The sequence below is a fragment of the Hyla sarda genome, chromosome 3, assembly GCF_029499605.1.
Source record: "Hyla sarda isolate aHylSar1 chromosome 3, aHylSar1.hap1, whole genome shotgun sequence".
In the NCBI taxonomy this organism is placed as follows: Eukaryota; Metazoa; Chordata; class Amphibia; order Anura; family Hylidae; genus Hyla; species Hyla sarda.
Genome location: NC_079191.1, coordinates 82,530,322 through 82,555,094, shown reverse-complemented (window position 1 = coordinate 82,555,094; position 24,773 = coordinate 82,530,322). Strand labels below are relative to the sequence as shown.

At 43.5% G+C, this 24,773-nt stretch overlaps 1 protein-coding gene across 2 annotated transcripts in view; it reads right to left on the bottom strand.

The window, feature by feature from the left end:
- NRROS (negative regulator of reactive oxygen species) overlaps positions 1-15,694 on the bottom strand; it is a 62,501-nt gene extending 46,807 nt beyond the window's left edge. For both annotated transcript variants that reach the window (XM_056564410.1, XM_056564412.1), the window contains exon 1: positions 14,732-15,694. The gene's annotated coding sequence lies outside the window, so the exon portion shown is untranslated. The remainder of the gene's footprint in view (positions 1-14,731) is intronic.
- Between the last annotated feature and the right edge of the window lie 9,079 nt (positions 15,695-24,773).

The window sequence follows — 24,773 nt, the reverse complement described above, 5'->3', positions numbered from 1 at the left end:
CCCGCAGTGCAGTGAAAAAATTGCCTGTAATTCCAAACTTCTGAAGGGTGGCAAAAAGGAAGGGTCAGCCCAGCCCATCAAAGGCCTTTTTGGCATCCAAACTAAGGACCACAGCCTGCTCAGACCACTGGTTAATCAGATTAATCAGATTAACGACCCTCCTCGTGTTATCTCCCCCCTGGCAGCAAGGAATAAAGCCTACCTCATCTTTATGAATGAGGGAAGGGAGGAGACAACCGAGACGGGCCGCCAGAATTTTGGAAAACAGCTTCAAGGTGGTATTGAGCAAGGCTATGGGTTGTAACTGGTGCAATCATGGGGATCCTTTCCTGGCTTGGGGATAAGGGTAAGTAAGGAGTGCAAAAAAGACTGCGGGATCCCCTCACCCCCCATGAAAGAATTGAATAGAGAGACAAGATGGGGGAGAAGAAGAGCGGAGAAGGTCTTGTAGTATAAATAGGAAAAGCCGTCTGGGCCTGGGGAGTGACTGGAAGGTAGGGACTTAAGTAAGTTCCTCAAATGTGATCGGAGCATTTAGGGCAGCTTGATCAGCCACCAATAGCGAGGGCACGCAGCACTCCAAGAGAAAGGGGTCCAATAGAGCATCACGTTCCCCAGGGTCAGAGGGCAGTTGGGAAAGAAGAGAGTATAGCTTAGAGTAATAGTCCCGAAAAATGCGAGAGATAGCATCAGGATGATAGTGAAGAGTGCCAGAGGGGTCCTTCAGAGCTGAGGGCATCTGGGACGCTGCACAGTCTCTCAAACGTCTAGCCAGCATTGAGTGGGCCTTATTACCCTTCTCGTAAAACCTTTGTTTAGCATAGAGAAGCTGCAGCTCCACCTTGCGAAGCACAAGCTCACCCAATTGGGCACGGGCCGCAACCAGACACCTCAGCACCGAGAGAGAGGGAGCAGAAAGCAAAGCCACCTCAAGAGTACGGATTTGTAGTTGCAACTCCCGGGTTCGGGCCAAGGCATCACGCTTCAAAAAAGTGCTCAGGGCAATACAATGCCCTCTAACTACCAATTTATGTGCATCGCAGAGGATGGCCTGAGAAGAGACCAATCCCTGATTAAGAGCAAAATATTCTACTATAGAGGCCTGGATCTAATGCCAGGAGTGCAAAGATTTGAGTAAGGAGTTGTTAAGACGCCAGTGGTAGCGACGAGGGGAGGAGGTAAAAGGAGAGAAAGACAGGAGGACCGGTCCATGATCGGACCAGGAAATAGAAGCAGAAGAGAGCATGTGAACCATAGGGAGATTGCCAAAAAAGCAGTTTATGAGGGTATACAGTTTATGTGGGTGGGAGTAAAAAGTGAACGATTTGTCGGTAGGGTGATTAATCCGCCAGAGATCATAGAGGGAGGAGGATCGAATCAAGCGATGGAACAAAGAAGCGAGACGCAGTTGAGTGGGAGGGGCAGGACTGCCAAGGGCCGAGTGGCGATCCATAGAAGGGGAAAAAATAAGATTAAAATCACCACCAAAAATCCAGGCTGACGGGGGGGTACTTATGTAACCGAGTAAGGACCCGGCGCCAAAAGGGTATCTGAGACGCGTTAGGCGCATAGACGTTGCATAAGAGCAAGGGTTTACCCCCGAGGGAACCTTTCACTATCACGCAGCGGCCATGGGGGTCAGTATAGGTGGAGGAAACATGAATGGGACAGGACCGGGATACCAAGATTGCCACTCCGGCTGACTTCCTACCAGAAGAAGCCGAAAAGGCAAGCGGGTACAAATGATGCAAACATTGGGAAGTACCAGAGTGGTCAAAGTGTGTCTCCTGAAGAAAGACTATGTCAGCCCTCTGCGAGACCAACTCCCACTTAGGTGCCACTTAGGGGGGGAGTTGAGGCCCTTTACATTCAAAGAATGTAGCCATGGGCAGAGAGGAGAGGGGGGGGGGGGGAAGAAGAAGCTAAAAAAGAAAATGCACTCACCCAAGGATAAGGAGAGAAGTCCCACCGACGCTGGCACCCTCCAGGAAAGCCGGAATCAGGGGGAAACAATAGACACTTCCAGAAGCCTAGAAAAGAAGAGGGAAGGGAGAAAAGGGGGGGGGGGACAGGACACACCACTTAAGACACAGTGACGGAGACAGAAACACAAATACAAAGGCAGGTACACAATAAATCAATGAAGAAACCATTGACCACTGGGTCAAAGATAAGGCACAAAATAGTAGTAAAACCGAGGTGCAAAAACACCTCCTAACAAACAATACATTTGTGAAGGCCTCGGTGGGGAGATGAGAGGACATCATCGAGAAGAGGGGAAACCCGACCCGAGAGGCTCACCCCACGAGGCCATGCCAAAGGCAGCAGGTGTAAGTGACCACCAGCTAGAACAAAGTACAGGTGAAGAAAGAAAACAACAGTATAATAAGTGAAAAACAGTAACTAAAGGCACAGTACCCAAGAACGAAGCATGAAATAGCAAAGTCCCACAGACACCAGAGGCGCCCAAGTCGGCCATGAGGCCCCATCTCAAGCGGGACAGTAGGAGATCCCCGCTGGTTAGGGGGGACTACTTTCTTCCCTCCTCCAGTCCGCCGATTGCGGAGAGGCAGCCACACAGGAGTGAGAGGTGGGGGCGGAGGGGAGAGGCCCCAATCGGGCACTTGAGGGACAGGAAGGTCCAGAAAGGAACAGAAATTCGGGATGTCAGAGGAGGAGCGTAAAACAGCTGTGCGTCCTTCCTTGCAGGCTTGTAAGGCAAAGGGGAAGTTCCAGCGGAGTGGGACATGATGATCTCGAAGAACTGCCAGAAGTGGTTGGAGCAATCGCCTCTTCCGGAGAGTGATCCAGGAAAGGTCCTGATGCAGCTGAATAGGAGCACCATCAAACTCAAAGTTCCGCCTAGACCGAGCCTTAGCCATGATAGCCTCCTTGAGTTGAAAGTCATTCAAACAGCAGATAACATCCCTAGGAGGGCCTTTAGATGGCCGAGGGCGCAAGGCTCTGTCCGGCTTAATCTTGTGGGACAGGGGTTCACCCAGAAGAAGATTAAAGATAGCTTCCAGGGTAACATGCAGGTCTTCCTCCCGGGTTGCTTCAGGGAGCCCCCGCACACGAATATTATTCCGGCACCATCTATTATCCAGATCTTCCAAGTGGTTATGCATGTCAGAGAGAAACTCCGATTGTGATGCAACCGTGGATTGGCGCTGAGCAATGTACGCTCTGGTGGAATCATGGGCCTCCTCTAAATTCTCAACTCTGTCAGAAACATGCTGTAAGTCTTGGCGAAGAGAGGAAATTTCGGCACGGCAGGCGTCTTTGACTTCAGAAATTAAAGACCGAAAGTTGGAATTTGAGATAATAGCTGGCAGAGGTCAAAAGGCGTTGGTGTGGGGGCAGGGAGTCCCGAGCACTCCAGCTCAATATCAGGGAGGCCGTCCCAAGAGGTCGATCCCCCAGAGGAGGACACAGGCCCCACAGGGGCCCCTAGGGGTGCCAGGCCCGGCAAACCCCCAGGCTTAGGGGCAGAGGACATAATCCCATTGGAGGTAGACACAGGAGCCCAGGAGGGGTGAACCTGTAGGGTGTCCAGAGTGCACTCCGGGGCAGGAGAGGGAAGGAAGGAGGGAGAGGAGGCCCAGTCCTGTGTACGCAGATAGTGGTCCAGGGGCAGGGTATAGGACCTTCGGGCAGTAGGAGCAGAAGGCAGTCCTTGAGCAGTTGGCAGCGAAGTGGGAGACAAGGGTGCACCCCCAACCAAAGCAGCCCTGGGTGGTGGTGAGGTGAACAGGAGCCCTTTATGTGGAGGGTCTAGGGGGAACTGAGGCAGGTCAGATGAGGAGGGAGCCATTTCAGGGAGAGCAGCCGAGGCAGGGAGGAGAGGCTGGACTGCAGGAGGGACCCATACCTGGAGGAAGATGAGTTCAGCCGTCTTCAGGGCCCGCACCATGTCCGACTAAGGGGGTGGCCTCACTTCCAGCCCGCACGCCCAACCGGAAGTAACCGCCGGGGCTCTGTGATCGAGGAGGCAGCTGTCCACAGAGGGCAGCGGAGGGTCCGCCAGCGGCCCCCTTACAGCGTAGAGCTCCCAGAAAGGTGCAGGTGTCCCCGACCAGGAGCGGAATCCAGAGGCGGGACCAAAGATGTCTGGGAGGCCGGAGGGCCCAGGAGGAGGCCGCAGGTACTGTCTTATGCTGCACGTCGCCGGAGCCAGAGGTGCAGGGGGTCTTTGAGAGGATTTCCACATAGGGGAGGCAGCGGTCAGGGCTGTAGCAGGGTGGCAGAGGGCCTTGTGGTGCGGAGCTCAATCAAGCAGCAGCCACCTTCCACAGCACCTCGCCACGCTCTGTAATACAGAGCTTTAAAGCTCGTTAAAAAAAAATTAAGTTGAGGAGGGGTGTTAGGAGTAGTTAGGGAATATAATCTGAGTGCTAGTTTAGAAAATATGGTTAGATGACAGGTACTCTTTCACTATCTCCTTGTTCCCATAAACCCAAAAGGGGTTTACCACTAGGGAAACCATTTTTGTTTTCACGTAGAGTAAAGGTGCTTACAAATAATAAAAACCTCTATGTTTGAGTGTGGAGTGAATGTGGGAAAAGCCAAAAAAACTACTTTACTGTTGAGTTCAGCAAGTTCTGTGCATGAGTCCTATTAATCAAACAAGGGCTTGTGCATGGAATTTGCTGGGCTTCCTATGGTTGTTGTGGCAACTGTACTGTCTAGTGTGATTTGCGTATCTTTGCAGAACAGGAAAAGATGGATTCTTTAAAGCATATCTGTCATACAAAGTTATAGTAACAGTTTGTAAGGGTGGAAAAAAAGACAAGAGAAGACAAATACTTTCTTTCTGTTGCTCACTTGTTTTGTAATGCTGTGCTTTGGAGAAAGCGTGTCCTCACTCTGCATAACTCATCTACCTCCCAGAGTCTGCTGTGTTGGGTCTCTTCATCCAATCACTGCAGGTTGCTCTTTAACCCCCTCCTCTGTTTTCATGCTGCAGTCTGATAGAACAGGAGTGAGCACAGGACTGCTAATCTCACCTTCAGTTACTGGACTTTATCCCTGCCTGTGCTTCCGCTGGGACAAAGATGAGGCTGCAGTCGGATAGGATTATGTTCTGGATGGTATGAGGACCCCTAGAGTTGTTTTTATTTTTTTTTTTAAAGCCATGATTTCTATAAAAAGTAAATACAATTTTCTTATGAAGTAGAATAGCATAAAAAAACTCAATCGGACTGTGCCCGTTTAAAAGAGGTCACTACTAAAACACTGGAAATGTGTTTAACCGTTTACATCACTGTGTCACTTTATTAGACTCAGACAAGAATTTAAGATCAGTTTATTAAAGACAATTTAACAGTGATTATGTCTTACCAAAACAAATACAAAGTTCATTGGGCATCTGAGTAAAAGGCGTCCCATCATCACTGGAAACAAGATACCAGAAGAGGCAAGAAAATGGCTGGACAGGATAAAGCCCATCAGTAGTTTATAGCTGGAGTCACATTTGTGGTTATTGGTGCATTTTATCTTCTTTATTCAACAAGGAGAAAGTATAAAGGGCAGAAGAACATGTCTACTCTTTTGTATTCTCTTCTGTCTTGCTTTAAAAACTACAAAATCTGCATCAAAAACCGCATGTGTGATTCCACTCACAAAGTGCGCCTTAGTGATGAAACATACAAATTCGCAGATATTGAGAATGAACATTTGAAGACAGACCAGACCCAATTCCCTTTGAGACACAACCCTTTATTTTCAATATGAAAGCTTATTTTGAGTTTGATTGGTTGATCAATTCACTGACACATAGCAGGTCTGTTCAGACAGGGGCAACCACAGAGGACAATACCCTTATGAGTACATATTGCCAGATATCTACTTCATAGGCAGTGTTTTTACATGTCCAAACAAAGCTGCCGTACACCTGGAGAGAGTTATGTTATTTATAATATAGTACATTTGGGTACAGCAAGATGAACACGTGAAATTTAGGACATGAAATACATTGATTACAATAGGATGAGTAAAAGGAGGGCATTTGTAATCCCATAGACAAGAGTAAAATTTAAGAGTACAACATACGATTGAGTGCATGTTGTAGTACTGTATTCAAAATACTAAAAATAGTATTAAAAAATGCAAAATATGAAAAAAGTCAAATTCATTTGACAAAATGAGCACTGTGACGTTAAAAAACAACAACTTTTAATTGGTTGGGGTATGGGAGTGCCTGGACCCCGACCGATAGCTAAAGCAAACCGGAAAAAGAGCACTAAGTGAGACAAACTTACAATGCAAAGTGTATGAGATTGTCTTTTTTTTTTTAGTGATTGGTCGGGGGCTGAACACTCAGACCCCAACTAGTCAAAACTTTTATTTATCATTTACTGAGCCTATATGTGAGAGGAAGAGAAAAAGACAAAAAGAGAGGTGCGCTCCTAGTGCGGATGGTTCAGACAGGTGAGCCCCTTAGGGTAATTAGGTAGGCTTACCAGAAGTGGTCATGCTCAGGGCACAACACCTATATCTGCATGTAGTATAGCTCGGTGAAGATGAGGTCAGCAGCTCCTGAAGTCCTCTCTGAGTGATCTAGTCACTCAGCATTTCTGATACAGTCTGGGATAATGTGAACCAAAGGCCTGGGACACATAAAAGGAGGACTGGGTTCCGGGCGCTTCCCCTCCTAGTAGAGTACTGAGTATTAGGCAGGCAGATCCATAGAATAAAAAGGGAGTTTATTCGCAACAATAGTTTCGAGTCTTGTGCCAGACTCTTCTTCAGGCATATGCCTGAAGAAGAGTCTGGCACAAGACTCGAAACTATTGTTGCGAATAAACTCCCTTTTTATTCTATGGATCTGCCTGCCTAATACTCAGTACTCTACTAGGAGGGGAAGCGCCCGGAACCCAGTCCTCCTTTTATGTGTCCCAGGCCTTTGGTTCACATTATCCCAGACTGTATATGTGAGAGGAAGGCCCCCATGAATGCATGCTGCTATCATTTTCTTGGCAGCACATCCCCTATTACACAGGGAGACGTGTGGCCGACAAGAGGGTTTATAAGCAGGACAAAATGTAGTGATCAACCAAAACAAATGATTGATTGCTCATTTATCATCTGATCCCTGGGTCTATAACCCCAGACCTCACGCATATTGCCAACCACCGCCCATAGAAGTGTATAGGGTCTTACTGTACCCTCTGTGCCTCATCTCATAATGGCACACATAGGTACCATGGTATTTCTGCAGAATATGAGGCAATGTATAGGCTTAGGTTCTTTTCACACTGTGATAGTAGTGTCTCTCAACATAGAAAGTAAGAAAGCTTCTGCTGATTATTGTAAATGTATCTACATTTTTGGCCTATATTCAGGCAGTATATAAAATTTTAAGTTTGCCATCTGTTGTATTATGCCGTTAAATGTATAGATCATGGTAATCCCTCTAGAGTATTCCTTTAGATGTACATATGTAGCTCATCTGCTGCGGATTCAGACACATAGAGCTACCCCGCTGCAGCCCTGTGTGTGCAGTAAAGTTTAGAGGTGGGTCAATCACAGTCACATCGGCTGCACACACAAGACTGCGACAAATTAGCTCTGTGGCTCTGTTCATAGCAGAATCCAAAACAGATTTCTTGCTGGGCGAAATATGCTGCGGATGCGCTACGAGTCACCCTACCCTAAAGCTGCATTTCACCAACATTTGGTGACAGTATGCCAGATGAACTTCTGAATCTGCCAACATAGCAAAAAATTAATAAAAATAAATAAACTGGTGCCAGAAAGTTAAACAGATTTGAAAATTGGAAAGAAAACTAGTGTGTGCAGCTCACAACCAACATCCGAGGTATATGTGGTTAAAATGATCAGTCCCCACTGATCGACAATAGTGAAAAATCTCAATAGTAATATATTAACCACACCTCAAGGATGATACACAATGAACAAAAATTATAGACAGTTAGATTGATAGAAATGCAAAACAATTTATTATACAATGTTTGTCACAATATAAAATCAATTAAAAAATTAATTTGATAAAACATAAATAAAAATAAGACTGATAAAGCAATAGTGTATATAATGTTTTACCATTGGGCCCTAATGGTATATGAAATTGAATATAGCACTGCTGTTTGGGTGGTTGTTAGGTTATCGGCCGATTGTCCAGCATGAACTGTTAGTCCGGCAAATATGTGGCTATAGTGTGAAACAGTCTTTGGTTGACAGACTAGGTTGTTCAGATTAATAAGAATTGGTTGTCTCTCACCCTGTCCGCTGGTCTCCGTACTGCGACGGGCCAATGATGGTAAAATTGCTGTGTTGTAGGCGATGGTTAGAATCTGTCTAGCGGCGGGGGCTCTGGCAAGAGACTCCCACGTCGGAGGTCCGTAGCGGTGGCGTGTGGCTGTGTTGGTATCGGACCTCTACTTAGCAAGCCAGATCGGGATAGTTGTACATACAACAACGTTTGAAGCAAGTCTGTGCGGCAGGTAGGTGAGGCTCCCAGCTTGTGGGATAAAAAGATGAACGGTTTGTTTCAATCAATGTGCCGGCTTCTGGAGGAGCAGTGCGTATTTCTAATGCTCTATTCAGGATGTATCCAGACCTAGACGCGTTTCAGGGCACTTAAATAGACCCCTTCTTCAGTAGACAAAGAATATCTATTCTTTGCCTACTGAAGAAGGGGTTTATTTAAGTGCCCTGAAACGCGTCTAGGTCTGGATACAGTCTGAATAGAGCATTAGAAATACGCACTGCTCCTCCAGAAGCCGGCACATTGATTGTAACAAACCGTTCATCTTTTTATCCCACGAGCTGGGAGCCTTACCTACCTGCCGCACAGACTTGCTTCAAACGCTGTTGTATGTACAACTATCCCGATCAGGCTTGCTAAGTAGAGGTCCGATACCAACACAGCCGCACGCCGCCGCTACGGACCTCCGACGTGGGAGTATCTTGCCAGAGCCCCCGCCGCTAGACGGATTCTAACCATCGCCTACAACACAGCAATTTTACCATCATTGGCCCGTCGCAGTACAGAGACCAGCGGACAGGGTGAGAGACAACCAATTCCTATTAATCTGAACAACCTAGTCTGTCAACCAAAGACTGTTTCACACTATAGCCACATATTTGCCGGACTAACAGTTCATGCCGGACAATCGGCCGATAACCTAACAACCACTCAAACAGCAGTGCTATATTCAATTTCCTATACCATTAGGGCCCAATGGTAAAACATTATATACACTATTGCTTTATCAGTCTTATATTTATTTATGTTTTATCAAATTAATTTTTTCATTGATTTTGTATTGTGACATACATTGTATAATAAATAGTTTTGCATTTCTATCAATCTAACTGTCTATAATTTTTCTTCATTGTGTATCATCCTTGAGGTGTGGTTAATATATTACTATTGAGATTTGAAAATTACTTCTATTTAAAAATCTTAATCCTTCCAGTACTTATCAGCTGCTGTATGCTACACAGGAAGTTCTTTTCTTTTTGAATTTCTTTTCTGTCTGACCACAGTGCTCTCTGCTGACACCTCTGTCCCTGTGAGGAACTGTCCAGAACAGGATAGGTTTGCTATGGGGATTTTCCTCTGCTTTGGACAGTTCCTGACATGGACAGAGGTGTCAGCAAAGAGCATTGTGGTCAGACAGAAAAGAACTTCCTGTGGAGCATGTAGCAACTGATAAGTACTGGAAGGATTAAGATTTTCAAATAGAAGTCATTTACAAATCTGTTTAACTTTTTGGCACCAGTCGATTTAGGGAAAAAAAAAATGTTTTCCACCGGAGTACCCCTTTAAAAATATATACTTAATACATTAACAGGCATTGGGGGGGGGGGGGGGGGGGGGGGGGGGAGAACACTGGTATAAGGCTAGCGTCACATGCACAATTTTTTATTTTTTTTTTCAGACAAAACCAGAACTGCATCCAGCAGGAGGAAGCAGTATCAATCCTTCTGTTATATTTTCCATTTCTTTTAAATCCATTTTTGGCTTTGAACAAAAAAAAATAAAAAAAATAAAATGGATGTCATAACCTGTGGCGGTATGTTCCCAAAAAACAAAAAGTGGGAAACCATCCTTAGGTACCATATCAAATAATTTTCTCGTATAAAGGCTGAAAGGCACCTCAATTCATTACTCTCCAGCCTAAATGCTACCATCTGGACATCCAGAATTTCCCTTTAAAAACACAAGGCATAAATTATATATATATTTACATCTCTCTAAGAAAAGAGTTGATCGCTGATCATATGTCGACGTTGTGAACTCCGGTCCCAAGGTAAAGAACGTCACCAGGCAAATTATTTTACATATCTATTAAGTGCAGAAAGTACCAAAGTCAGTTAATTGATTACCAACTACTTTTGTATTAAATAAACCATAATTTAGATCAGTGTTTTCCAAACAGGGTGCCTCCAGCTGTTGCAAAACTACAACTCCCAGCATGCCCGGACAGCCTTCGGAGTTGTAGTTTTGCAACACTACGTGAACACCTGCTGCAATACAGAGAGAAACAAACCTCATCACGCATACCACTGGAACACCACGTGAACACCTGCTGCAATACAGAGAGAAACAAACCTCCCCACAAATACCACTGGTAACCACATACAATCCCCCCCTTGAGGAAATATCAAGGACCTGCAGCCAATACTAGCAGAAGATGAGGTGTTAATGCAAATCTTTCCTGAACCACCCATCTTGGCCTTCAGACAACCCCCCAACTTAAAACGAAAGCTGGTCAATAGGAAACTACCCACAGACACATCAGATACAGACAATGGGACCAACCCCTGCACCAAACCGCGCTGTAAACTCTGTCAACACATCTGCACAAATTCTGAGGCCTCCCACAACAACAAGACATACAACATCAAGGGACAATACTCCTGCACCACAGAGAATGTAGTCTACATGATACAATGCACCAAGTGTGACCTGGGATGTTACATTGGTGAGACCAGTCAGCCACTCAATAAAAGGATGAACCTCCACAGATCGTCCATCAACAACCATAGAGAAAAGGACTATTGCACCCCAGTTGAACACCATTTCACCCAATCAGGTCACTCCCTACAGGACCTCAAAATCAAGATCCTGAAAGGAAACTTCAAGAACACCCAGGAAAGAAAGACATTTGAAGCCAAAATGATAGTTCTTTATGACTCCAAGAACAGAGGACTTAATGTGGATTTAAGCTTCTTATCCCATTATCAAAATTTTCTATAACCTTTGCCAAACTGTCTTCCCTCTCCCTGCTCTAACACTATTACACCCCTGCTCCCCCTCCCCTGTCTAAGTCTTATCTTCAGTCTATGGTTCTGTAGTAAAATTGTCCTTTTTCCTCTGTCCAGCGTAACCACCATTTTCACCTCTGCTCTCCAGCCCCCCCCCCTCCCCCCCCCCATCCTTATCTGTAGTCTATGGTCCTATAGCTGTACAATTTATGGCCCAACCTAATGTCCATTCTCCACATATGTTGTTTTAACCCCTGCATATTTTGTGAGATAGAACGTATGTTTTCTACTTGTGAGCTCAGAAATGCTTATGACTTGATAAAGGGAGGAATCCCGAAAGCTTGTCTCTACAAAATCTTGTTAGTCCAATAAAAAAGGTTATTACAAGATACTGCAACTACCAATGATTTAGCTTTTTGCATCACTGGACTAATACGGCTACTCTTAACCAATATATATATATATATATATATATATATATATATATATATATATAGGGGAATATGCAAATCAGGTCATTACATCACCTTTTCAGGCGATGTTCCCTGGTATCAGCTTAGCTCCAGTTACGGAATATGGGTCCCTCTTTCCTTCTGGAGAGAGAGTTCTGGTTTGGCATTAATCCTGATTAGCTTTTTATATTCCGTAACTGGAGCTAAGCTGATACCAGGGAACATCGCCTGAAAAGGTGATGTAATGAGCTGATTTGCATATCCCCCTACCCAGAATGCCTGCGGAGTGCTTAGTGGCCCTTGAAAGCTCCGTCACACCAGGAGTGGTGAACTCGCCCTGAGTTAAATACTCATCCCGTTTATATATCTATATAGATATATATATACATATACACACATATACATACACACACATATACATACACACACATATACACTGTTATTATATATAGATATCTAACACCCACCAGTTGAAGGGCCCATGTGTGTGTGTATATATTTTATATATATATATATATATATATATATATATATATATATATATATATATATATATATAAATATAAATAGAAGGCCTGACTCACTGACTCAAGCCCAGCCTAAACCCTTGGACCTAGAAAGCTGAATTTTTTCACAGGTGTTGTTTTTAAGACGTAGACGAGGAATAAGAAAGGATTTTTCGAAATTCAACTCTTAAGGGGGAGAAAAAGGGGTTGAAAGTTTGTATGGAAGTCCGTCATTTTTTGAAGCTAGAATGTTTGTATATATGTATGTATGTGTGTGTGTTTTTATGTGTGTATGTATGTATGTGTATGTATGTGTGTGTATGTATGTATGTGTGTGTGTGTTTATGTCTGTATGTGTGTATGTATGTATGTGTGTATGTATGTATGTGTATGTGTGTGTGTGTATGTATGTGTGTGTGTGTGTTTTTATGTGTGTATGTATGTATGTGTGTGTATGTATGTATGTGTATGTATGTATGTGTGTGTGTGTTTATGTCTGTATGTGTGTATGTATGTATGTGTGTATGTATGTATGTGTATGTGTGTGTGTGTATGTGTGTGTGTGTGTGTGTGTGTTTTTATGTGTGTATGTATGTATGTGTGTGTATGTATGTATGTGTATGTATGTATGTGTGTGTGTGTTTATGTCTGTATGTGTGTATGTATGTATGTGTGTATGTATGTATGTGTATGTGTGTGTGTGTATGTGTGTGTGTGTGTGTGTGTGTATGTTCCAGCATCACGTCCAAACGGCTAAAGATATTAACATGAAACTTGGCACACATGTTACTTATATGTCAACAACAAACATAGGATAGGTGATTTAACCCTTACTCACCCCCATGTGCCAGGGTCAGAGTTTTTGTTTAAAGTCCCATGCAAATCAATGGGAAATGTATGTTCCCACATAATTCCGTACGGCTGGAGATATTTCAATACCTGGTACATATATTACGGGTCGGGATAGGAGGTCTAGATAGGAGGACGGGATAGGAGGTCGGGGTATGAGGTTGAGATATGAGGACGGGATACGGGGTCGGGATATGGGGTTGGGATATGGCAATAATATATGAGGACGGGATATCAAGTCAAAAGCTTCCTCCTTTGTTGATTTTCCTCCCCAACAAGACAAGGATTAGCAAGGAAAAACCGGGCAACACCGGGTACTCAGCTAGTCTATATATATAAAATAGATAATAGAACTGTGCTTCATATTAATGATGAGAAAAAGGTTTTTTAAATGTATGCAATAAAAACAATTTATTGTAAAAATGATAATTGTTTTTATTGCTTAAATTTAAAAAACATATTTTTTTCATCATTAATTTGAAGCACAGTTCTATTATCTATTTAATTTAGTCATCATCATCATGTACCAGTATTTCTGGTATTAGTCTGGAGGCTTATGGTACCCCCCTTTTTCATGAATCCCAATCAGTTTTAAACTTCGTAACCGATGCTAAAGCTGATCTTAGGGCATGTAACCTGAGAAGGCGGTGTGATGAGCTGCTTTGCATATTCCTTACCCAGAAAGCCTGCGGAGTGCTTATGGCCTTTTTAAATCTCCATTCAACACCGGAAGCAGTGCTCCTCCCTAAGGAGAATACTTGCCCCATATATATGTATATTATATATGCACACGTACAGATATAGATCAGATATAGATATATTTTTTTTATTCAGCTGATCTCTTTTGAAGTGGAAGAAGTGTGTCAGACAGCGCCAAGATTTGACAGTGGATCCCTTGCCACCATCGATAAACACTTATGAAGTATTTCCACTAAACATGCATCTAAGCATATACTTGTTGAGGGAGATTTATCAAAACCTGTGCAGAGGAAGAGTGGTGCAGTTGCCCATAGCAACCAATCAGATCGCTTCTTTCATTTTCCACAGGCCTCTTTAGAGGCCTGTGGAAAATGAAAGAAGCGATCTGATTGGTTGCTATGGGCAACTGCACCACGCTTCCTCTGCACAGGTTTTGATAAATCTCCCCCGTTATGTTTATAAATTGTGCTATTCCTCCTGGAAATATAGGGCTTTATTAAAAATGGGTTGTACTATTAGCCTTGAAAAAAGGTATGTCCCTATGCCAATCTAGCATAGTCAGCACAGATTGAAGAATGCAGGGACACGACCCAACAAATAACACCAAGTTGTCTATTTAGTCATACATTTCCAAGGGGAACAACAGAGTAATGGGACAATATACATTCTTTGAAAAGATGATCCAGAATATTTTGGGGAAAATAAATTATTTACTAAAACAGTCATATCAGGAAGAGTGATTGCTACCTTTTAATAGAATAGACGTTTATAGTTTAGGCATACTTAAATGGTTACTTTCAACAAACTTGACAAAAGTAATAGAACAAACTTTGTAATATATCAGAGAAAAAAAAATGCCTCTTCCCCCCTCCTAACCTCATCATACAATCAAAAACAGCTTAAAAGGAAAACGGTCATCCTGTTTACCCACACTAAACCCAATACACTGGGTGAGACCAATGAGGGGTCTCTGACTAGGATACGTACCTGCAGCCCGAAGCGGTGTCCCTCTTAAGGTCTGCTGCTTTCTTCAGTGAACTGGGCACTGGAGGCGGGCCAGCCAGGTGAATTTGAATATTCATGGACGCTGGTCACGCGAGCGCTTGTGCCTTCACCTGGTGGTCCCGCCTCCTGTGCACAATTCACTGAATAAAGAAGCGGACCTTCAGAGGGACACCGCTCTGGGCTGCAGGTACGCATCTTAGTCAGAGACGCCGCATCGGTCTGCTGTTCACCCACACTATATAACCCAGTGTATTGGGTTTAGTGTGGGTGAACAGGATGACTGTTTTCTTTTAAGTCAGAAAATTATTAAATCACCTCCTATCCATTGAAATGAATGGACCCATGTTGTAATACCACACACAACCTGAGGACAGGAGTGGTGCTGTTTTTGGAAGAAATTAGATCTGTTTATTCTGATTAAACCTTATTGATTGGGTGTCCCATTACTTCTCATGGCAAGCATGAACCGCATGAGAAGCTTGATCCGATAAGTGCTTGTGTCAAACGGAAGCCACAGCGCAGATGTTAGCAAAGCCCACCATCACAAGCTTGTTCTGTAATATTCTGCATTCATGCCAGTTCAATATATAGCAAACAAGGAGGATATACCGAATAAGAAATAGCTTGACTATTACTTTACTAATTTAGTTAATATAATTCATTTTCAGTAATATAATAGAATAAGAAATCTATATTATCTTTCACATGAAAAGTCAATTAAACTATTATTAAAAACAAGATGTTGCAGCAATGAATAGGTTACCATGCATAATACAGAGGACATACTGGACTTTAATATGGGCCTTTTCCATTACAACCTTCATATTAAGGAGACCTCCCATAAAAGAATAATCTTAAAGGAGATGTCCTGAGCTCACTTTTCTTATTTTATCCGTTCCGGGCTGAAAAATAAAAGAAAACAATTTTTCTCTTACCTGCCTAGGCTCCCCCGGTGCTTCGGTACAGGTGTTCGGTCCCCGGGCTGTATTCTTCTTACTTCCTGTTAGCCCGGCACGTCACACGGAGCTTCAACCTATCACCAGCCGCAGCGATGTTCCGCCTCGGCCAGTGATAGGCTGAAGCTCCGTGTGACGTGCCGGGCTAACAGGAAGTAAGAAGAATACAGCCCGGGGACCGAACACCTGTACCGCAGCACCGGGGGAGCCTAGTCAGGCAAGAGAAAGCTTATTTTCTTTTTTTTTGCAGCCCGGAACAGATACAATAAGAAAAGTGAGCACCGGACATGTCCTTTAAGTTGGATGGAAGTTTAAGGAGAAATTCTGCCCAAAACTTAACTTTCCCTTGTGCCCGGGCTACAAAAACTTTAAAAAAACAAACAAACAACAAAAACCAAAACACCTTAACTCACCTTCCTATGTTCCCCTGTAACGGCTCCTTACATGACAGTGCGCAGCGATCACCGGCTGAGGCCGGAGATCACTGCAGCCAGCAATATGCTGACCGCAATGTGACGTTCCAAGCTTAAGAAGAAGGAAGCCGAGCAGCGCCAGAGGAACGGGACGTTGATACCGGCACAATGGGGGAACCTAAGGTTTTTTTTGTTTAGTTTTTGCACCCTGGGCACAGGGAAAGTTAGAAGTTTTGGGCCACATTTCACCTTTAAGGGGCAACTCAAGTACTCAAAGGAGTGCTGTATGCAGCCTTAGACAACGTATCCCCTATCCGCAGAATAGGGGATGTGTCTGATCACAGGTGGTCTGAACGCTGAGATGGGCAGGGGGGGGGGGGGGGGTCCGAACACTCTCCCCATGTAGGAGGCATTTTGACCACAGCATGATGCCGCGGCTGACATGCCCCCTCCATGTATCTCTATGGGAGAGGCGGAGACGCATCCCTGTCTCTCCCATAGAGCTGAATGGAGGGGGCATGTCTGTTGACCTCTTAGTGAGGTCGACAACACAAGCATTGGCCGCAATGAACCGCAGCAGTTCCGGGTCCCCGTAGGGGAGATCGCAAGGGGTCCCAGCGGTCAAACATTTATCCCCTATCCTATAGGGGATAAGTGTCTGATAGAGGGAGGTGGCGACCGCTGGGACCCCATGCACTCATGTCCAGCGGCACCTGACTCTCCCTCAATGCACGGAGCGACATACCTCCTCCAAGTATCTCTATAGGAGTGCCAGGGATAGACGAGCACAGTGCTCTTGTATTTCTGGCTCTCCCATAAACAATGGATGAAGGGGGCATATCGACCATCGCATCTCCGTATATAAGGAGAGCCAGTGTTCTAAACAAAACTCTCCAGAACACCAGGGCAAAAGGCAGGAGATTGTGGAGGGGGGGGTCCCAGCGGTCGGACGCTACCGCAATCAGACAGTTTAAAGGAACACGGTCAGCCTGTTGATCCAAACTTAACCCAATAAATGTGGGTGAACAGGAGTACAACGAGGGTTCACTTACTTAAATATGTCCAGTAGGTCCTGTAATATGTCCCCCCAGAGGATCTGTGGGGATCATGTGCAGGAGGCGGGGCTTCACTGAATCAATTTGCATATTCATTGTCTGTGACTACATCTTAGTGGAGTCATAATCAATATATAAATTGAGCTGGCGAAGCCCCGCCTCCTGTGTGCTATTCACTGAATTCAACAGAGGATCTTCTAGGGGACATCTCAGGACCTACTGGACATATTTAAGTAACTGACCCAACATAACCCAGTGTGTTTGGGTTTAGTACGGGTGAATAGGCTGACAGTTTTCCTTTTAAAAGCACAGAAGTTCCCCTTTAAAGGGATACTACGGCCCTAATACATCTTATCCCCTATCCAAAGGATGGGGATAAGCTGTATGATTGCGGGGGTCCTGCCGCACAGCTGTCACACTCCGTCACATAGACTTGCACTGAGGGGCCTGGGCGTGACATCACAATACTCCGGCCCAGTGGTCGTCACGCTGCACACTCTGAGCCTCCAGCGCTGCAGAGAGCTCGCAAAGGTGGGTGCTGAATGACAGATTGCAGGGGGGGGGGGGCAGCCCCCAATGATCAGACATCTTAACCCTATCCTTTGGATAAGGGATAAGCTGTCTTAGGGCCGGAATACCCCTTTAAGGGCTCATGTGCTCATCAGCTATATAAAAACCATACTGCTTCTTGGGAAGTACATAGTGCTTTATGGAAGTACAATATAAAGTGCCTATTGCTCTGTAATATGGCACCTATGGGATGTTCTATACTACAAAAAGGTTCTGTGCTTATGCTTTGTGTGGCTTTTTTTGGATATAGTGTACACAGTCAATGTTTTTCCCATGCTGGGAGTTGTAGTAGTCTTGCAACAACTGGAGGCACACTAGGTGAAAAACACTGCCGAAGAAATTGGTCTGAACTCTAAACAATACTGAGGAAAGGAATAGGCATGTTTGATTTAATCAGACTTTTCTAACATCAGCGCTGCCAGAAGAGGTTTAGTAGCAACTTCTCTCCCTTAACACCTACAATAGCTGTCCTGACGCTATACGCTGTGGACCTCTATCTTATGTGTGATGGCTCTTAGGCTGGGTTCACACCACGTTTTTTAAATAGTTACCGTATACGGTTTTCCGCTAAAAAACGTATGGCAAAAACCGTCTGCAACCGTATCACTCAAAATACATTTTTCCCCCCATATACGGTTCCAAAACGTATGTACGGTTCTATCCGTTTGCATCCATTTTGCCAACAGTTTTGCTATTTTGTTGGAATTAGTTTTCAAGCAATTTAATAGTTACTATTGTTCTATTGAAATTCCTTCTGCGCAGTGTCAACTCCAAAAACGGATTAGAAAAACCGCATGCAACCATATTCTGAAATTCTGTGTACGGTTCTCATAGACAACTATGTTAAAAGAACCGCATACGGTTTTCCAACCGTAGGCAAAAACGTGGTCGACAGCGTTTTTGCCTACGGTTGAAAAATCAGCAAAACCGTATCCGAGGCAAAACAGATGCAACCGTACACAATATTTGGAATACGATTTACAATGCATTCTCTATACATACGGTTTCAGATACGGTCATATACGTTTTTGTGGAAAACCGTATACGGTTACGGTATTTGAAAATCGTAGTGTGAACCCAGCCTTATAGAAGAAATGACAATGCACCATTTGGTCATTATCACAAGTGGTTGAGTGGAATGTGTCTTGTTGAGCATGCAGTCCAGTCTGTAGGTAGCACTTCATGGAGGAGAAGCTGAGTTCCATCGACTTCAGTGGGCTTCTGCAGCTGAATTCCATGACATTTTTGCAAAACCCAAAAGGCAGAATTTTAGCTGCAGAATGTCAGCAACGAAAATTCAGCAATGTGAATGGAACTGCAGAATCCCATTGAAGTTAATAGGCTAAAAACACATGCAGAATTTCAATGCGGAAATTCTGCTGTGTGAACATAGCCTAATGCAGTGTTTTCCAAACAGTGTGCCTCCAGCTGTAGAAAAACTACAAAATACGAGTGAAAATTCTGCATGAGTTGTAGTTTTGCAACAGCTGGAGACACACTGTTTGGAAAACATTGCTTAAGGGTATGTTCAGACAAGCGGATCTACAGCGTATTTTACAGTGCAGATCCACCACCGAAGGACCACTACATGGTGCCTTTAGATGTGCCTGCTCAGAGCAGCAATATGCTGCTATGAGCAGACACACTGGCATATGAGAGTTGCCATGCGCAGTATACTCGCACATCGTGGCAGCTCTCGGCCTAGCTCAAAGAGCAGGGGGAGTGGCCGGGAGGTGTGCGAGTACACATCGCTTCAGTGTGTCTGCTTGTAGCAGTGTATTGCCGCTCAGAGCAGGCACATCTAAAGGCACCCTGTAGCGATCATTCAGCAGCAGATCCAAAGTGTAAAACACACTGGGGATTCGCTTGTCTGAACATACCCTTAGGGTGCGTTCACACATGCGTATTTTCTGCGGCAGATTTGCTTAAGCAGATTTTGCTGCCGATTGAAGCAAATGGGCAGAAAAATCTGCAGCAGCAAAAATACGCACGTGTGAACGTAGCCTTAGAAATCCGCAAGAGGAAAATTTGCAGATTTTCCTTCTAACCTATTGCAGGCAATGGTAGCAAAATCCACTGCGGATTTCCCGCAGCAAATATGCTACAGCAGTTCTGCCTGTGTGAACGCACCCTAAGGCTAAGTTTCCACTTGTTTTTTTTTCTGGCAGTTTTTGGATATCTGCCACTGCAGTTTTTGAGCCAAAGTCAGAAGTGGATCCATAAGGGAGGAGAAATGTAAGTCCTTCCTTCATATGTCCTTTTCCTTTTGAATACATTTCTGGCATTGGCTCAAAAACTGCAGTCGCAGTTCTACAAAAACTGACGGAAAAAAAGCCAAGTGGAAACTTAGCCTTAATGTGTATGGCCAGTCTATCAGGCCCTAATGACCTCCACAACCAGAACACAATGGTTTCTAGTATCTTATTTCTATGGCAGATGTGTTTTCTGTTAGCTTCCTAGAATTTCCTAGTTGCAAAAGGGAAAACAAACAAATAGTACAATGTGAATTTACCGACTTGTCAGCTGTATATTTTAAAATACAAAAATATATACATATTTTTTAATTTTTATTTTATTTTTTTGCGGGTGTAGCGGGAGTCAGGACTGCACATTTCAGGGTCTGGACACAGAACTTCTCATTTACATTGTTCTGTTCGATTTTTACAATATGAAGTTCTGGAAAAGTGTGAAACCTGATTATTCTCATACATTAAATTATTATTTTTATTATTTTTTGGGAACATAAAAATCCATTCATGACCTTTATGCAGTCAAACCAGGATACAATGTCAACAAAGCTAAATTACATGCAGCTCCCGTATATCAATATTTAAGACTTTGATAAATGCATCTTAGCTATTATCCATATATACAGAACATTACTTTAATATAATATGTAACATAACATGGGCACATCGTCTTCTCTGCCTCTAATATAATTGTGCAAATCAGGTTAGGGGTTTGGGGAGAAATATATAAGAGTTTGGCTTATTTTTTTTTTACTTTCAAGTGTTGGCAGCACAATCTATTAAAGGGGTACTCCTCTACTAGACATGTTATCCCCAGCTAACACGCCTCCTCCAGTAGACAAGAATGAAGGGGGCATGGCCATGACTTCATGATCAGACAGAACACTGGGGCACAGGAGTACCCTTTTAAACCAATGTTTCCCAAACAGTGTGCCTCCAGCTGTTGCAAAACTACAACTCCCAGCATGCCCAGACAGCCAAAGGGCCCCTTAGTTAAAATGGTCCCCCAATGATGAACCGTTTACAGTGTCTCTGTATATTCATTCAGCTGTAGTCTCTTGGGAACAAGGTAGTAAATGTTTCAATTCCCCTGCAGCACCACTGCTTGGGCAATTAAAAGGGGTATTCCGGGCAAAAACCATTTTGTCAGATTTTATCATATTAAGATTTCTGATCGTGGGAGGACCCCCTGCGATCTCCCTGCAGCACTCTCATTCTATGCGGGAGCCGAGTCTCCAGTTTTGGAAAACTCTGTGTTTCCGGGACGTGACGTCACAGAAACCCGGAGGTTTCCGAAACGGGAGACGCAGCTCCCGCATAGAATGAGAGTGCTGCAGGGAGTTCGCAGGGGGTCCTCCCACAATCAGACATCTTATCCCCTATCCTTTGGATAGGGGATAAAATGTTTTTGCCCGGAATACCCCTTTAAATATTACACAAACATGCTGGTTCGACTGTAGTCTCTCTACACTGAAATTTAAAGGGAATGTGTCAATAAGGTTTTTATGATGAAACATATTTAAAGCGATACAGTCATTAAAAGCAACTTTCAACAGCTCGATCGGACATGTCAATAGTTGTTGATCACTCCTGAGACCCGCTGCGATTGTAAGTTATTAGACGGAGAAGCAGGCGGCATTGCGCTCCACTCTCTGGCGGACTGAGAGATCAGTCTCTGTTCACACTGCCTTTGTGCTACGTCCTGTTCTGGGGCTTTTTTTTTGCCCCAAAACAGGTGAGAGCACAACTGACTGTACCGGGTTCCCACAGACTTAAATAGGGTCAGTCTGGGATTTGGTAGTTTACCAGAAAAAAAAATAAATAAAATCATGCATGCACTTTTTTCACTAGACTCCCATCGCTTTGACAACATTGCCGATGAAGCAGCCCGATAGCAATGCGAAAGCTGTTATTTCCTGTTCTGTAGCAAAATAAAATAAAAAACCCTTTCAGCAGTCACCTTGCTGTCATCACAAGCAAGATTACAGTGAAAAGTGACACCAGTATCAAGATAAGATGGTATCAGGTCATTTACAATAGGTGATGCTCATCTTTTCTTTCCTCCCCCTCCCTATACATTGACCTCTAGACAGGTCACAAAGCAAACTTACAAAAAGGTTTCCATAAAAATTCCCCCCTTCTGTTTCCTATGTCCATGTAACTGCTGTAAAGAATCTCACTAAATGCTGTAAACAGAGCAGAGCCTCGGGCAATATGGCTTATCTCATAATAATGTAAAATTACATTTCAGTAGCTGACCATAGTGCGAAAAAGAAAATCTAGGAGACACATTCCCTTTAATAACGGGGATTCCCTCATTCAGATACCTCTTAAATAATTGCTAATGTTCATTTTTGTACAGGAGACAACTTCTATAAGCTATGGGGACACCATATACAATTCCTCTTACTATGTAGGACAAGAATGTACTCCTCAAAATGACCAAGTAGGCTTTATCAGAATAGTGAAAGGTATATATATATATTTTTTTAAAGAGGGCACTTAAAAAGGGGTATTCCTGTGGAAAAACTTTTTTTTTTTTAAATCAACTGGTGCCAGAAAGTTAAACAGCTGACCTCTGCTGTTCATTTTAGGAACTGTCCAGAGGAGCATATGTTTGCTATGGGGATTTTCTCCTGCTCTGGACAGTTCATAAAATGGACAGCAGAGAGCACTGTGGTCATGACATCAGAGGAAATGCATTTCTTTTTCGGATTTCACTTTAGTATACAGCCCCTAAAAAGTACTGGAAGGATTAAAAAAAATAATTTAATAGAAGTGATTTACAAATCTGTTTAACTTTCTGGCACAAGTTGATTTAAGATTAAAAAAAATAAAAAATAAAATAATAATAATAATTAAAAAAAGTTTTCCACAGGAGTACCCCCTTTAAGCGTATTCACTGTTCATGTTCTTCACTGGTATACAGCATATAAAGTTCATATAGTTTTAATTCTATAATTACAGAAGGGGAAACAAAAAATACAAAAAAACAAAACCCTAATCCTGTTCTAGATTTTTTGCAATTTTATCCTCAAGTATCCAGTAGCTTTTACAAATAAAGCCTATTGTGACAACCAGGGTGTGTTTTTTTAACCCAAGATATTTCCCTTTTTTTTTACGCAAAAATAAATAAAACATTTTGTTATGAAGGGGTAGCTAAAGCATTAAAACAGCAGAATAGGGTGCAAGTCACAAGCCCACACCTGAACATAATTTTTTGCTGGTTACAGTCTATGGACACATATATAGAAGTGCAGTACAATCCAATTAATAGCAAACCAGTCTTAGGCTGTGTTCACATGCGGAACTGCAGCTAATTATGCTAATTGGTGTAAAATACACAATTTTTACCACAACTTCTGTCTTTCGTAGCAAATATGCATGCAGGATTTAGCTGCGATACTGCTAATTAGCTGCAGCGTGCGAACACAGCCTTAGGCACGAAAAGTGCACACTGGCAAATGGGCACTGTCTGTTTTTTTAACCAATTTGTATTACAAATATACATCTAAACTAAGTGTACATTTTTTGGGTGAAAATGCTCTAATCTTCTTACCGCTAGGGGTTACTCCACCGTGTTGTCCTTGCTGTGTTTGCCCATGTGTCTCTGTACAGAGACGAAATACAAAAAGTGTTGTCAGGACAAGCCGGGCTCTGTGCAGGCTCTTGCTGTGTGAGCCGCCGCATGTCAGAGCCTCAGTGCACAGAGTAGCCTATTGTTCACATGGCTGAAAATGTGCGGAATGTTTACAAGAAAAACATGGACATTTGAATAATCTGGCGGATGCTAGACCGCAATGCATTTCGGAGAGGAATTCACAGAAAGAATAGACAAGTCTTTTTAATGTTGATGCTGGAATCAGGATGTTTCTGCCGTGGAGATTCCACTGTGTGCACAGTGCAGCAGAATTGCATTGAATGCAGATTTCTGCACAGATATTCCACCGTTCAAACATGACCTAAGGAGTGAGGAAGTTCCCACGTAAAATGTGAGCGCAAGTGTCATGCTGCTCAAGTGAACACCCCTTCCTCCTCAGTAAACTGCATGGCTCCCAAGATAATTAAAAAGGATAAAAACTGGATTTAAGCACATGGGCAGGAACAGCACCAGTTAAAGAATAAGTCTGGAGCATTCGTATTTCTTACTCCTGTGACAAGTACACTTTAAAGTAAATAAAAAATCTTTCTAATGTACTTTGCTTTAAAAAAAAATAAAAAAATAAATTAAGTTTTCTATATTTTAGTTGAGTTTAAAAAAACTGCCACTAGGTATCTCCCTACTTGTCCAGAGAACATTCTCTCCCCCCCCCCCCCCCCTCTATGGCAGAGACTTAGGACTCCAGAAGTCCAAAATCAGGAAATGCAGTCTGGAGTGCTGAGGGGTGTGTGCAGCCTTAGCCAATCATAGCTAATCTCCCACACTGAACTGCTCTGGGCTGGGCTGTGTGTAGCAGAGTGAGTGAGGAAGTTCTCTCCTGTATGGCTTCAGATGATGTCACGCCTACACACTCCGTGAATCTGACAGACTGAGCAGAAAATACAGAGCAATATCAAGGTAGACAACTAACAAATCATAAAAATAAAGGCAGGGGGTGGATTATCATGATGGGCGCAGGGAACTGGGAGGATGATAACATTTAACAAGCTCCTTAATGTACCATGTCTGGTAGCTTTCCTTTAGACACCTTTTACAATAAAACAGGTTCTTGGCAAAGCAGTTGGCACCAAAGGTTATTTTTGTACAACTATTTAAACTAGCAGAGCAAGAATGTAGATCT